This window comes from Eulemur rufifrons, chromosome 7 (genome assembly GCF_041146395.1).
Source record: "Eulemur rufifrons isolate Redbay chromosome 7, OSU_ERuf_1, whole genome shotgun sequence".
NCBI classification, from domain to species: Eukaryota; Metazoa; Chordata; class Mammalia; order Primates; family Lemuridae; genus Eulemur; species Eulemur rufifrons.
The window spans coordinates 22,726,120-22,741,407 of NC_090989.1; positions in this window are offsets into that span (position 1 = coordinate 22,726,120).

Sequence of the window (15,288 nt, forward strand, 5' to 3'; positions counted from 1 at the left end):
TTTTCTGTTACGGTATCTGCTTTCCTCAGTCCTGCTTCATCAGTCTTGATACTGTTATGTTGGGACTCCCTGCCGAGAACTGAGACATTCTACATTTCCAGAACTTACTGTCTGCATTAACATGCCTTTCCTCCTCCACTGACTTCATCAACTTAACTTTAGTATTTAGTGTTACAGCAAACTCTTGCCCAAGAAGATTAAAATTGCAAATGACTGTATTTTTCATTTCAGGAACTTACTGAATGGCATATGTCAAGACCATTTGAATTATTTGCCTCAGAATTCTCTCCTCACTGTGTTTACAATTCTAAGCAACTGTATTATGATTTTTGCCCAACCCTAACCAAGTCCCTACATTGTAAAAGCCACCTAAATCAGATTTCAAAATCTCAATAAATCTCTCTTCCCCTCTGCTGAGGTAGTATTCTCCTTTACTATGGTTAAGAAATGAACTCAGCTTTGTTTCGTCAAGTTGTTTCAGTGGTATTTTAGTGAGTAAGCATTCAAATGGCCTATGATTGAAGAAAATTATTAATTTTGGAAGCAAGGACAGTGTCGAATGTTTGTGCTGTTTTCAGCAAGAGTAGAGTCAAGTAAGCCCTGCCACTCAGGGAGATGTCTGATCATTGAGGAATTTTTCCATTTCTTCTGGATGATACCAGCCCACAGATTGACTTTTTTTTCTCCTTTGCAATACCCCATACTCACTGCTTTCCAGCTGGAGTCAGACAGCATTGTTCAGGCTCACTCTATAATTAGACAACAACTCATAAATCAGAAATTTAAAAACCATAATTAATTTATATTTAATTGTGAATCAATTCTAATTAAGTATAGACTGTTAAATAAAGTGCAAATAATTGAGTATCAAATCATTTTTTTTTATTTGTAGACAGGGGAATGTGACAGAAGAAGTCTCATAAAAAATAGTTACTAACAGAAAAGAAAATGATTATAGAAAATAATTCCATCAGAGAATAAGCCTCAAGGAAGTCATAATCTTGATTAAGATGGGCCCAATTTATTTTGACCTCTTTGAGGAAGAAGCTACTGATGACTTTCCATCGTAAAGCTAATCATACAGACAACTGTTTTCATTATGAAAATTTATTCAATATTTGAATGAAATAACTTGGCTTTAAAGGCATCTGTTCTTTGAGGAATCACTGTATTATAAACCTTCATTTTTTTTCTGAAACATTTCTATAAATAATGTATACTATATTTTATAAAATACATGAAGTTTCACTTTGTAATATGCATTATAAAAATGAAAACAAAAAAATCATAAACAATTTTTTCTTTCCTTCTTCCATTTTTAAAAAATTGTTTGCTACTACTTATTTTATTTATTGATTCACTGATGAAAGCAAGTTCCCAAAGATTTAAGATGGCTTATATAACTATTAGCAGGAAGATTTGTGTTTAGTCTTGATTGTCTAAATCATCTTTCTTAAAAGAAAACTTTTTGTAAGTGGTTAGGTTAATACAGTTAATATTCCACATATTCAGCCTCATATAACTCAGGTCAGTCTTGAAAAGTGACAATTTAATATGGTGTCTCCAAAGCTGTATGATTTGTCTGTTTAGTTATAATTCTAGGGAGGTCAGAACAACCTGAAACCCTCAGTCTTCGTCATTAGTTATTCTTGTACTTGAAAGCCGTTTTTGATCTTGAACTTATACTCTTACTGCAGCACTTTAATTCATATAACATCATTTGAATATAGTTATGATGCTTCAATAGGAATGAAGAGAATTTTTAAAATTTTTTTATTTCTTACAATTTTCTCCCCTAAATAATTGCCATTACATTCCAATGATTTTTTATGATTTAATTTTTTTATATTAATTAACGTTTTAAATAAATCTTGAAACAATGATTAAATAGGTCAAGGACACATGATGATACCCTTAGAGTTCAAATCAGTAATGGAGATAGCAAGCAACTCGTATTTGCATATTCCTCTATAGTTTGTTAGGTAACTTTAAAATATCATGTCTGCATTTGTATTAAGCTTATCCCTCTGATGCATTTAAAATCAATAAAGTTATTTCCACTTTTAAAATGAATAAACTAAGGCTCATCTTACTCAGATCAAATTGCTAGCTGGTAGAGTTGAAAGTGATTCTTAGATATTACTCTATGTCTTAATTGTTCAATTATAACCACAATTACTTACATATACACAGAAGTAAATAGAGGTACTATTTCTTTACTCTTGATGTTCTGAAAGTGGAGATTGCTTTACTTTCCTACTCAGAACTCATTGTGCTTTTTCAGTTTAAAAATACATTTTTCTTTATTTCTGGATAAAATTATTTTTTTTCTATTTGAAGATAGATTTTCTTTTTCTTATCCCCCGGTGTTTCTCTAGATATATATTCAGATTTTTATTCTATCTGGCTGATGCAAGCATCATCTTAAACTTGCTGTAATATATTCTTGGTATTTGTTTTTCCCAGATTGATTGGCCAAATAAAGTAATTAACAAATAACTAACTTTGTAATACATCAATTTTTAATTTAAATAGCATTAACCATTTCTAGAATTTACATACTTTTTAAAATGTTCTAGGCCAATTAACAATTTCTTTTTTATCTCTTTGAATAATTTATTTATCTTGTAAAATAAATTTTAGACGGTTATATATCTGTAGATTCTTCAATGTGAATTTTCCTTTTTTTCCTGCTAACTCACTTTCAGAGGAAAGGAAGTATTTCTGTGCTTTATAATTTTCTGTGTGAACAATTCTTCAAAGGAATTGTCTGCAGAAGAAATCTCACATGTTGCCAGGTTGTAGAAGTATCTATGGGGAACCAGAGTGCATTTATCTCTACTGGGCACTGTGCTAGGTTGTCCAGTATCAACTTGGCATCAACCTCACCACTCCTTTTGAGGTTTCCTCTGCACTATTGAGGAGAAGCAGGGAACTTCTTTTTCTAGAACCCTTTTTCCTATAAACTTTTGGGCTATCTCTACCAATAAGAGAAACGAATACAATATTTAGAAAGTATTTTATTCCAGTCTTGTGGGCCGATTGAAGAGTCACAGCAGGTTCTCAACACGCATGAGAGAAGCACCTACTTTGCTCTACTGAGAAGACAGTTGATAAGAACTTTTAACCAAGGTTTTAGCTAAGGTTTAAGAACCATCTGATTTAGTGCTTAAGTAAAAGACTTTGATATTTGCTTTCCTGACCTCCCACCTGTAAGGAAACAGTGGGAGTTTAGCAACATTCAAATGCTGAATTTGGCAACAGTTCCTCTGACTGTAGCTCTCCCAGCTCTCCTTACAGACATGTATTCCCATCCATTTATTAAGCCAATTATTTCATTATTTTGTTTTCCCGATAGAACCAAAACTAACACACGTATGTACAGAAATCTTTTCAGTCTAAACAATTTCTATGTTAGTTTTTTCAGATAGAAGATTTGTCACCAGAAACTATGGGGTTCAAGTTTAGGCTTCTGTTTAATCACAGCTGATGCTCTTTCAACTCATAGCCTCTCACATCTGTCTCTTTCTTTGGGAAGAGTTGACAGTGTGTCTTTCCTATTCACGGAGAGGATTGTTATGGTCTGTGGCCTTGTCTCTGCCATCAATTCATGGGCATTGCCCAACACATTGGAATTCCATAGCCCCATATCTATAGTGACCAGATAAATTTTCATCCAACTCAGAAAAATATTTTAGAGTATAAGGGAGTGCTATTAATTAAGCCAGTACAATAGGCATATACTGGAGCACCCAAGCAAACTAGGCCACTTTAAACCTACACCACACAGCCTTCAACTCATTTGCTTATTTGCTGCTGGGGCATCTGAACATCTCCCTTTCTTAATTTCAGGCTTGACTCTCTCTCTCTCTCTCTCTCTCTCTCTAGGTTGAATATAGTGCCCCCTCCAACATTCATGTTGAAACTTAATCACCAAGGTGATGGCATTGGAAGGTGGGGCATCTGTGTTATGATTAGGTCATAAAAGGTCATGAGATTCCTGCCTCATGAATGATTTATTTATGATCCTTATAAAAAGGGCTTATAAGAATAGGTTCACTCTCTTCTGCACTTCTGCCATGTAATGATCCATTGTTTGTCCCCTTTTTGCCCTTCTGCCTTGTATCATATGATGATGTAGGAAGTCCCTCACTGATGCCTTGACCTTTGACTTCAGAACTGTGAGAAATAAATTTCTGTTGTTTATAAATAACTCAGTCTTAGATATTTTGTTATTGCAGTACAGACTAAGAAATATTAGATTTTATAATCGGCATTTGTGTATTTCAGTAACCAAGATATAGCACTCTATGTCTTTCTGTATTTGTTATATATTTTACATATTTTATTCAGCATTTGGATGTTTCAATAGCAGAAACATAGCACTCTATCTTCTCAGCCAAATATTTGCTCCATGCTTCCTTCCTTTACTAATGTGCACTGCTTCTTTGGGTAATATTGATAATCAACAAAATAGGTCTCCTTATATAATTACAAATATATAAAAAGAAAATTTAAAATAGTTTGTCACATCACTTATACTGAGAACATATTTTAGTAGAAAATACTACCCTTTAATAACCATACAAAATACTCTAAACTGAAGGCCTAGAAATGTAGGGGTCCCAATTCTTACTCAGCTTCTAATGAGATGAATGGGTGAGACAAGTTCCTAAACTTCTCAGTATTTTCCTCCTTTGTAAAGTGTGGATTTAATAGTTGTTGGTACTGAATATCTGTTCCACTTCAAGGATTCAAGTCTATGATTCAGACAGAGTTATTATCTTTGTTTGTACAGAAGAACACACATTTCAGAGACTGTCTTGAAACTAGAGGGAATGATATTTGCCCTTTTTGATTATGATTATATGACCTCTTTAGATCTCTTGTTTCTTACATCATCCTATTCTTCACTAGTGTTCCAAACATGGAATACTTGCCTTTGACAGCTCTGTCAGTTTGTGAGCGAGACTACAAAGCCTACTCAGGGTTCAAAGACTGTCAAGGATGACAACCCAAACTCAGCTAAAATTGCTGTCATTTCAGTTTACCACTGTCCCAGCAAATAAGGAATACAAAGGATATATCAGAAAAGGATGTGCGTGGGTGAAAATAGATTCCTGGTACCTATCTCCTTAGGAACTTCATGAAAGAGACAGAGACAAAATTTTTTATTCAATGTATTCCATTTAGAATGAAAAATTAAACAGGCCAGAAAAACAAACAAACAGCCAATGGACTTGGTGACTTGTATAACCTTCAGCTACACAGAGATCCTATCTTTACCAAAATCAGAGTCTTTGCTACAAAAGTTTCATATTTCAGTGGTGTTTCAAACCATTTAATTTAGACCAAAAACAACCTTGATCATGGCCAATTGCAGTATTTTTGATAAACAGACATCGGTTTGCAAAGTTATTACACTTAATTTTTAGACAACTTAAACGTAAACATTAAAGTTTTGAAGCAATGATAGGGTTAGCTTTGAGTATTGCTGGATGAGGACTAGATTATAATTATATTTTAAATAGAATTTTTTTATTTTAATAAACTAAAATGACAAATTATGTATGTGACAATCTCGGATAAACTTAGTTAATTGAAAGTAATGACAATCATAATAGTTATAGGTTCTAATATTAGTAAAAAATAATTATAATATTTATAACCATGTGAATGTTAGATGCCATAAACAATGTTATTAAAATGCTGACTAATTTAGCTATAATTTAATAGGTCACTCATAATTATATTAATTATGTTGAATTACATTTTTTCTATTAAAAAATAATAAGAGACACATAAAGAAGATAAACTGCATGTGTCTTACATATAAAATACGTCTTCAGTGGAGTCAAAGTTATTGAATTCATCCAAAGTCAGTTATTCACAAAGATGCATGTGTATTTTGGAGATGCTTGAAAACTGATATTCTCACTTGAAACTGGAGGGCACTAACTAGGAACACAGTTTGAGGAATGAAGATCTATAATTAGTGGATATTGCAAGTCTAACTTACTGAGTTTCCTACATATAGCTGTCTTTTTTAACCTTGTTAGTACGTGTGGAAAAGTAAAGCTGAGCACAATGTCTTTGACACTTTTCCGTCAAGAGGTGGAGGTGAGCTGATTTCCCTTCTCCTTGAATATGGGAGGTTTCTGTGAGTGCTTTGACAAATCGTGTATGTCAGAAATAATGCTATGACAATTTCTAGGCTCAGGTCTTAGGAAAGTGACAATTCCTACTTTCTACCTTTTGGAATAATCTCTCTTAAAATCCAGCCAAACCCTGGGAAGAGGCCCAGGTAGCTTTGAGGAGAGGCCCATTAGGAACACAGCTGAGATTTGTTGATAGCCACTCTGGCTCAGCTTGCACTAATAAGAATGAGAACTCCTGGAAGTGGATTCTCCAGACTCGGTTGAGCTATACCAGTGACATCATTTGGAGTAGAGAGGAGCCATCCTGCCCAAGCCCTGCAGAATTGCAGATTGGTTGTCACAGTAAATAATTGTTGTTGTATGCCACTAATTCTTGAAGTGGCAGCCACACAGCTATAACCAGAACAACAACTTTTACAACCTTATATTACTTTTTGTATGCTTCGTGCAAGTCAACGATGTACAGCATTTCTTTTGTTAACTTAGAATTTTTTTCAGTCTCTATAACTGAGGTTTAGCTACAAATATCTGAAGTTTTCACTTTTAACCAATTTTTCTATAAACATTTTATATACTGCTAATATTTGCCCATTATTTAATGTAAGGTTGCTGGATGTTTGCAAGAATATGTAAAATTCTTCCCTCTGAAATATAAGCAATTCAAATATAATTAAATTTTTTCTAGGAACAATTTGGCTACTAAGATATATCACATGATAACAACCATTTTAGGTAAAGAGAATTACATGAGAGACTCAAGAGAATAAATAACAAAGATCACACTTTTATTTGTAAATTTGCCTAATCTTATTATGTGCTATTATGGTAAAGGTAGAAGGCTGAACTGGGAGGGACATGAACTTTTTTGAAATCTTATTCTTTCATCAAAGTTGCATTATTATATGCTGATGGAATACTTCGAGGTAAATGAAGTTTTCTAATACTCTGCAGGCCAAAATATTTGCCACTAGTGTAAATTATTCTGGGAAGCCTACCTATGTGACTTCAACTGAGAGAGAGAGAGAGAATGAAAGAGAGAAACAGAGTTAAGAGACTGTGCCAGCAATAAAATTAATTACTTAGCTACAATTTTAAAGAATTATTTTATCTAAAAACTGATGCGGAATTTTATATATAGGTTTTGTATACATCATTTTAGAAAGTTCTCAGTGCATAGTCAAGTACATTGCTGTCTCTGCCTATTATACACACACATGCATACCAATGCCGTATCCTTCCAAATATTTAAATAGACTTTTAGTTTGAAGAATTGTAAATCTGCTTCTCTACTTAGACTCCTTTAGGAATCTGGAACCAAAGAACATACTGGACATAAATTCATCATAAGAATACTTGAATTACAGCAAAGAATTTATTTTAAACCCAACTGTTTAAGGAGTTAGTATTAAAATTGAGAACTGTCCACAGCCTTAATTAAATACTGTTTTATATATGTATATGGTATTGCAAATTTTCTACCCTGCTTTCAGATTTTTATACTACTTGGAATAAAATGGAACATAAGAATTTTTCTCTAAGAACTCATTTTCTTCAATAGAACTTTGGAGAACATTTGTGGCTACTGAATGTTTCTTATGAAGGACATTTCTTTTGAAGATAATATATTTTAAGAAGCTTGCAAATGTGAATTTTTCTCATTTGGAATATACTTTTAACTTAAATTTCTTTACATATTTCCCTTTTTGTTTCTAGACCTTTCTATCTTCCATCACTAAATTTTGGACCTAGCCAATACTCTGCTTCTCCTTTCTGTTTTTCACTTGTTTCTTAAGCTTATTTTTTTTAAAAAAAAAAAAAAAAAAGATAAAAACAATAGAAAATAAATGAAAGCCCTGTTTTCAGTTTACAGCTGGGATTTTGCACAGCATGTAATACTAACTGCATCTGTGCAGAAATACCACCATATGGGTGGGAGGGGAATCATTTAATTTAGTTCATATGCATGAAGTAAGTGAAGAGTTGACTATATTTTAAATCTTACCAAAGCTAAGCAACAGCAGAACTAGGAGAAGAATCCAAAAAGTTTCATAATCAATTTTATTTTCTTTCTAGTAAACTATACCATCTTTTAAGGCTGTTCACTTGTACACTACAAATAATATACCCTCTTAATTTGAAAATGTAATTTTAAATGTATTTATTATTATGAATATTAGTGTAAAGAATATATTTTATTTACAATTATATCTTTGAATTTTTTTGGCAAAATTTCTTAAATATGCTATTTCAGAGGAAAGTAAAAATGTATGTAATACTTGAAAATGACATAACTGTTTCTGAAAAAGAAATCAATGTGTATTGCATGAATAAGGATACAATTTTAATCTAACTCTAGCTTATGTAACTTAGCTGATGCAAGCCTGTAGAGATTTAAATAAAGTTTATGATAGTTGAGGCTGACAATTGGAATACTGGAGAAATATTTATCTCTCAGAGATAAAGAGCAGAGAGGATTAAACATGGGAAGGACATCTCAAGAGTAAAGAACATAAACCTAACAGGGAAATTCATGTTCATTTTTAATAATGAAGTCACAAAAATATTCCACTTTATAGAAAAAAATTTATGCAAATTATTTTAGGAGATCTTTGGGCAAATAATCCTTCAGTTTTTTCAATTAAAATATGGGGTTAAGAATGTCTACCAGGTGTAATCACTGTGAATATTAAATGTAAGTATAGATATATGTTCTGTACCTTCTTGGAGAAGAAATTTTAGAAAAGGTGGATTCACCGTTCTTCTATTTTAAATAGTGTTTACTGCTATAGAAAACTGTCTTCTCTCTGAATTCTGTCTTAATAATAAAAGAACCATTACAACCGTGAACTCATAGTAAATTATGTAAAATATAAAATGATAGAGACTCACATTTCTTACATCTATTAAAAAGGGAGATACTTGTACACAAGAAAACTATTATATTAGTAAATCCTTAATGTTGATTTTAACATGGCAATATCTATGTACTAGAAGAGCCCTTTCAATGATATTGCATTAAAGCAACTACTAGAATTAATCAACATTTTCCATTGCTATGCTGGTGATATTTGTTGTAATTTCTAATTTAAAAGAATAGTTCAATAAACTAATGAAAATGCTTGTGAAGACAGTCACTTATTCAATTAAAATTAAAATAAATGGCTTACTTAAAAAAGGTGAATCATTAAATAAAGTGCTGCCATATTAGATATAGATAAGGCTACTGTAAAAGTAATGGAGGTAAAGATTACTGAATATCCAGATTTTAAACAGATCCATGCCTTGGTTATTTCATATTTGTCTTCAACACGCTTGAAGCTCTGACTTGGGGGGATGGGCGGGACATGAGCAATATATATAATCTGAACTTTTGTACCCTCATAATAAGCTGAAATAAATAATAATAAAAAATAGATCAGTAGTGTGCCTATAGTTAACAATAATCAATTGTACATTTCAAAATAGCTAGAAGAGAATAATTTGATTATCACTAGTATAAAGAAAAGATAAATATTTAAAGTAGTGGATGTCCTAATTACCCTGATTTGATTATATGAATGTATCAAATATCACATGTACTCTGAAAACATGTACATCTGTCATGTATCAAATAAATAAATACATAAAACATCTTCCAAAAATCTATAATATATGCCTGATTTATTAAAGAAAGATTGTGTGGCCTTGGAGCTGTTTAAAATTTTTAGATAGTGGATGAATGAATTTAGATAGATAACTTATGTTAACTTTTATGATTCTCCTGGTGAGGAAATTAATTACCAAACCCAAATTTTGTAAGATAAAAGTATAAGAATATTTCTTCTACATATCTTATAATGTATTTGTGTATTTTTAATTATTTAAAATGTGTTTTATGATCTATAAAGGAACAAAAGAATTTGAATATATGAAAAAAAAGTACAGTGAAGATCATACTTAGTTTCCACTCATGTATCATGTAGAAATTTTTTTCCTGCAATATTCCTTCCAATTGGTCATCAAGCCATTGTTTCACAGAATATTTCAATCACAATAGAGGGATACATTCTAGTTTTTGGTTGAGTTGTATGCATTGGGAGGTAAGCCATATTCTATCCTTTTGCATTTTATTATAAGCAACCTAAACAAATATTTAGGTTACATAGATGGTAGAAGAAAATACTGTGGAAATGTCTAACAGGAAAAGGTAATATCTTAAAATATAAATACAGCTGTAAATTTTAAAAAAATATTAACTTATTCTATATTTTATTTCAGAAGGCAGAATTAACAACAGCTTTAAATATAATATGTAGAAGAACTTACCTGCAAGGAATTTTGACTTAAACAGAATGGAAGAAAATGCAAAATAGAATCCAAATAAAATAAATTCATGTTGGCTGCTTGTGATTCAAGTTTGAGCCCATGCATCTAACTAAAATTGAGGAGCAGGTATTTATATAATATTTGACCCACATTAATGGTTGGATCCTACTGTGATGTTGCTTTTGTAGGAATGCATGAATGAAAGGGGGATTGGGCACCCAAAAAGACCTCAATCATCTTATGTTTTAGGAATTAACTATGAGATTTTCTTTTTATTAATTAAGGAAGGGCTGAACGTGTTTCTTCTATAGAAAAATTTCATGCTTTTTAAAATCTGTGTGTCTTGTGTTCCTCAGGGTTTATGATAAACTGCTAAAGTATTTAATCTCTCTTCTGGAACATTTGAAATTATATTTCTTATAGATTTTATTCTTCACTTTTCACCAACATCAACGATTTTTCTTCCTTCCCTTTTCCTTATTATTTAGAGCAGTGTGAACCAATATAATAACCACTCTTTCAGGTGATAAATGTGTGGTTGTCTTGGAGGTAGTGACAAATATTTCTAGGCACATATGTGAATATGTCTACTGGAAGGTAAACCTGACTTGTTAATGTTTCTCATTTTTAGTCTCTTCACTTTCCCACCTTTATGCATTTATTATTACAAAGCTTTTAAACATATATATCCTATTGATAATGCTTTTAACGTCAGGAAAATAAGCTTCTATGACACACAGCAATTACAAACTAAAGAATAATAATTTTAAAAATTGCATTTTTGTAGACTTCATTTATTTAGGGTAGTCCTAGGTTCACAGCAAAATTGAAAAGAAAGTACAGAGAATTACTATATATCTCCTGCTTTCACATATGCATAGTCTCCTCTATTATCAACGCCCCCCACCAGAGTGGTACATCTGTTAAAATCAATAAACCTATATTGACCCATCATCACTCAAAATCTATAAATCTATACTTTACATTAAAGTTTACTCTTGGAGTTGTATATTCTTTGGATTTGGAAAAATTTATAATGACTTTTTCTTTTTACACCATTGTTTTATCATACAGAACAGTTTCAATGCCCTGAAAATCCTCTGTGCTCCACATATTTTTCCCTCCCTTCTCTTCAACTTTTGACAACCACTTATCTTTTTTCTATCTCCGTAGTTTTGCTCTTTCCAAAGTGTCATATAGTTGAAATTATACCATATATAGCCTTTTCAAGTTGGCTTCTTACAATTAGTAATATGCATCTAAATTTCCTCTATGTTTCTTTGTGACTTGATAGCTCATTCCTTTTTAGTGCTAAATAATATTCCATTGTTGGGAGGTACCACAGTTTATTTATCCATTCATCTACTGAAGGACATGTTAGTTACTTCAAAGTTTTGGCAATTATGAATAAAGCTGCCATAAACATCACTGTGGAAGTTTTGGTGTGTATTTTCAATTGTTTTGGGAAAATAGTAAGGAATCCAATTGCTGGATCATAAGGTGAGAGTATGATTAGTTTTTTAGGAAGCTGCCAAATTGTCTTCCAAAGTGGCTGTACCATTGCATTCCCATCAGCAATGAATTAGCTTTCCTGTTGCTCCATGTCTTCTTCACATTTGATGTTGTCAGTGTTCTGGGTTTTGACCATTCCAGGTTTTGACCATTCCAATAGAGTGGTACATGCATAACTTAGAGATATTGTGGGTTCTATTCCAGACCACTGCAATAAAGCAAATGTCACAATAAAACGAATCACACAAATTTTTTGATTTCCCAGTGCATATAAAATTTATGGCAACATTGTGTTTATTAAGTGTGCAATAGCATGGTATCTAAAAAATGTATATATGTTGATTAAAAAGTATTTATTGCTATAAAATCCTAACAATCATCTGAGCCTTCAGAGCATTGTAACCTTTTTTCTGGTGGAGGTTCTTGCCTTAATGTGGATGGCTGCTGCCTGTTCAAGCTGGTGGCTGCTGAAAGTTGGGGTGATTGTAGCAATTTCCTAAAATAAGACAACAGTGAAATTTGCCATATCAATTGAATCTTCCTTTCACCAAAGATTTCTCTGTAGCATGTGATGCTCATTGATAACAATTTATCCAGAGTAGAACTTCTTTCAAAATTTGAGTCAATCCTCTCAAAGCCTGCCAATGCTTATAAAGTAAGTTTAAATAAAATGCTAAATCCTTTGTTGTCATTTCAACAATGTTCACAGCATCTTCACCAGGAATAGATTCCATCTCAAAAAGCAAATATCTTTACTCATCCATAAGAAGCAAACTTTCATTCATTCAAGTTTTTCATAAGATTGTAGCAATTCAGTTACAACTTCAGGCTCCACTTCCAATTCTACCTGTCTTAATATTTTTGTGCCATCTGCAGTTACTTCCTTCACTGTGGTCTTAAACCCCTTAAAGTCCTCCATGAGGGTAGGAATAAACTTCTTTCAAATTCATGCAATTGTTGATCTTTCAGGAGCAGGTTGTTCAATTTCCATGTATTTGCGTAGTTTTGAGAGTTTGTTTTACAATTGATTCTTAGTTTTATTCCACTGTGATCTGAGAAGATACTTGATATGATTTTGATTTCTTAAAAATTTACTGAGACTTTTTTGTGGCCTAACATATGCTCTACATTGGAAAATATTTTATAGTTGATGAAAAGAATATATTTTCTGCAATTGTTGGGTAGAATGATCTGTAAATATCTGTTAGGTTCATTTGTTGTATAGTCCAGTTTAAGTCCAGTGTTTGTTGATTTTCTTTCTTGATGATCTGCCTAGTGCTTTCAGTGGGCTGTTGAGGTCCTCCACTATTATTGTATTGCTGTCTATCTCTTTTCTTAGGTCCATTAGTTTTATGAATCTGGGTGCTCTGGTGTTAGGTGCATAGATATTGAGGATTACTATTTCTTTTTGTTGAATTGATCCCATTATCATTAGATAATGGTCTGCCTTTTTTTTCTTTTTTCTGTTGTTGATTTAAAATCTGTTTTATCTGATATCACTATAGCTACTCCTGCTCACTTTGGACTTCCATTTGCTTAGGATATTTTGTTCAACCATTTACCTTGAGTCTATAAAATCTTTACCAGGTGAGTCTTTTGAAGATAATAGATATTTGGGTTCTGTTTTTTTTTTTTTTTTCCATTCCACCAATCTGTATCTTTCAAGTGGGGCATTTAGTCCATTTAGGTTTAAAGTTAATATTGATTTGTGAGATTGTGTTCTAGTCATAATGTTAATTGTCACCTAATTGTTTTGTATTCTTAATTATGAAAAAATTTTATAGGACCCGTGAGTTTTATGATTTTATGTCTTTATGATAATGATTATTGACTTTCATTCCCGTGTTTAGAACTTTCTTGAGCATTTCTCATAGGGCTGCTCTTGTGGTGAAGAATTCCTTTGGCCTTTACTTGTCTGGGGAAGACTTCATTTCTTCTTCATTTACATAGCTTAGTTTAGCATGATATAAAATTTGTGGTAATGGTTCTTTCCTCTGAGAATATTGAAAATAGAACTTTAATCACTTCTGACTTGTAAAGTTTCTACTGAGAATCCTCTTGTTAGCCTGATGGGCTTTCTTTTAAAAGTAGTTAGACATTTTTGTCTTGCTGCTTTTAAATTGTTTTTCTTCATGTTGAGTTTAGATAATCTAATGACTATATGCTTTGGTGAAGACCTTCTTGCAAGTTCCCTCCTGGTTTTCACTGAGTATCTTCTACAGAATGTCTAAGTCTCTTGCAAAATCAGGGAAGTTTTCTTCAATTATTCCTTCAAATACGTTTTTCAACACTTTTTACTGTTTCTTTTTCTTCCTTGGGGATACCTATGGCTTGTTGTTTAGATGTTTTACATAATTTCATATTTCTCAAAGATTTTATTCATTTTTTATAATTATTTTTCCTTTTTGTCTGACTTTTCTGTCTTTTCTAAAAAGATCTGTCTTTGATCTCTGAAATTCTTTCTTTGACTTGGTCTATTCTATTGTTTGAGCCTTCAACTGCATTTTTAATTCCATCAATTAGTCTTTCATTTTTAGAAGTTCTATATGTTTGTTTGCTATCTATCTCTTTAGTAAGTTTTTCATTCACATTCTCAGTTAAATTTTTGGTTTCTTTGTATTGTTTTTTAACTTTCTTTTGAATCTCATTGAGGTTCCTTACAGTCCATATTTTTAATTCTTTATCCATCATTTCAGAATTTTCATTTTGCTTGGGATCCATGGCTAGAGAGCTAGTGTGATCCTTTGTGGGTGTTGAAACATTCTGTTTTCTCATTCTGCCAAAGTTCTTATGCTTCATCCTTTTCATCTGGAGAAGCTGTCATTTGCTATTTTTGAATTTAGTTTCATTTTGATGGAACGTTTTTATCTTTTTATTTTTATTATTTTTCCCCCTTGAACCTTGAGGGTGTGACTATAATGTTTGCTGTGTTAGGTTGCTTGGCTTTCAATTTTGGTGCTTTCAGGTGCCCAAAGCTCTGTTATGTGTTCTTTGATTATAGATAGCCTAAATGTTGTGGCTTTCTGAAATGCTGACTGTAGTAGAGATATACTGGTGTATGAGCAGCTTCACTACCTTCTGTCCGACTGGAATTATGGAAGTCTCAGGAAACTTACTGAATTCTCCAGCACGATGCCCTTCTGACAGCAAGTATTACATTGGGTTGTGCATTTCAACCTCCAGTGACAGTAAGTGGCACTATGTGTAAGAGCTGGCTGTAGCAGAAGCTGGTGGGCATGTGACTGAACTCTCTTTCTTTCTTGTTTTTTTTCCAGGAGGGGCTCTCTGTTGTCTCAGGTGATAGACTAGTGTG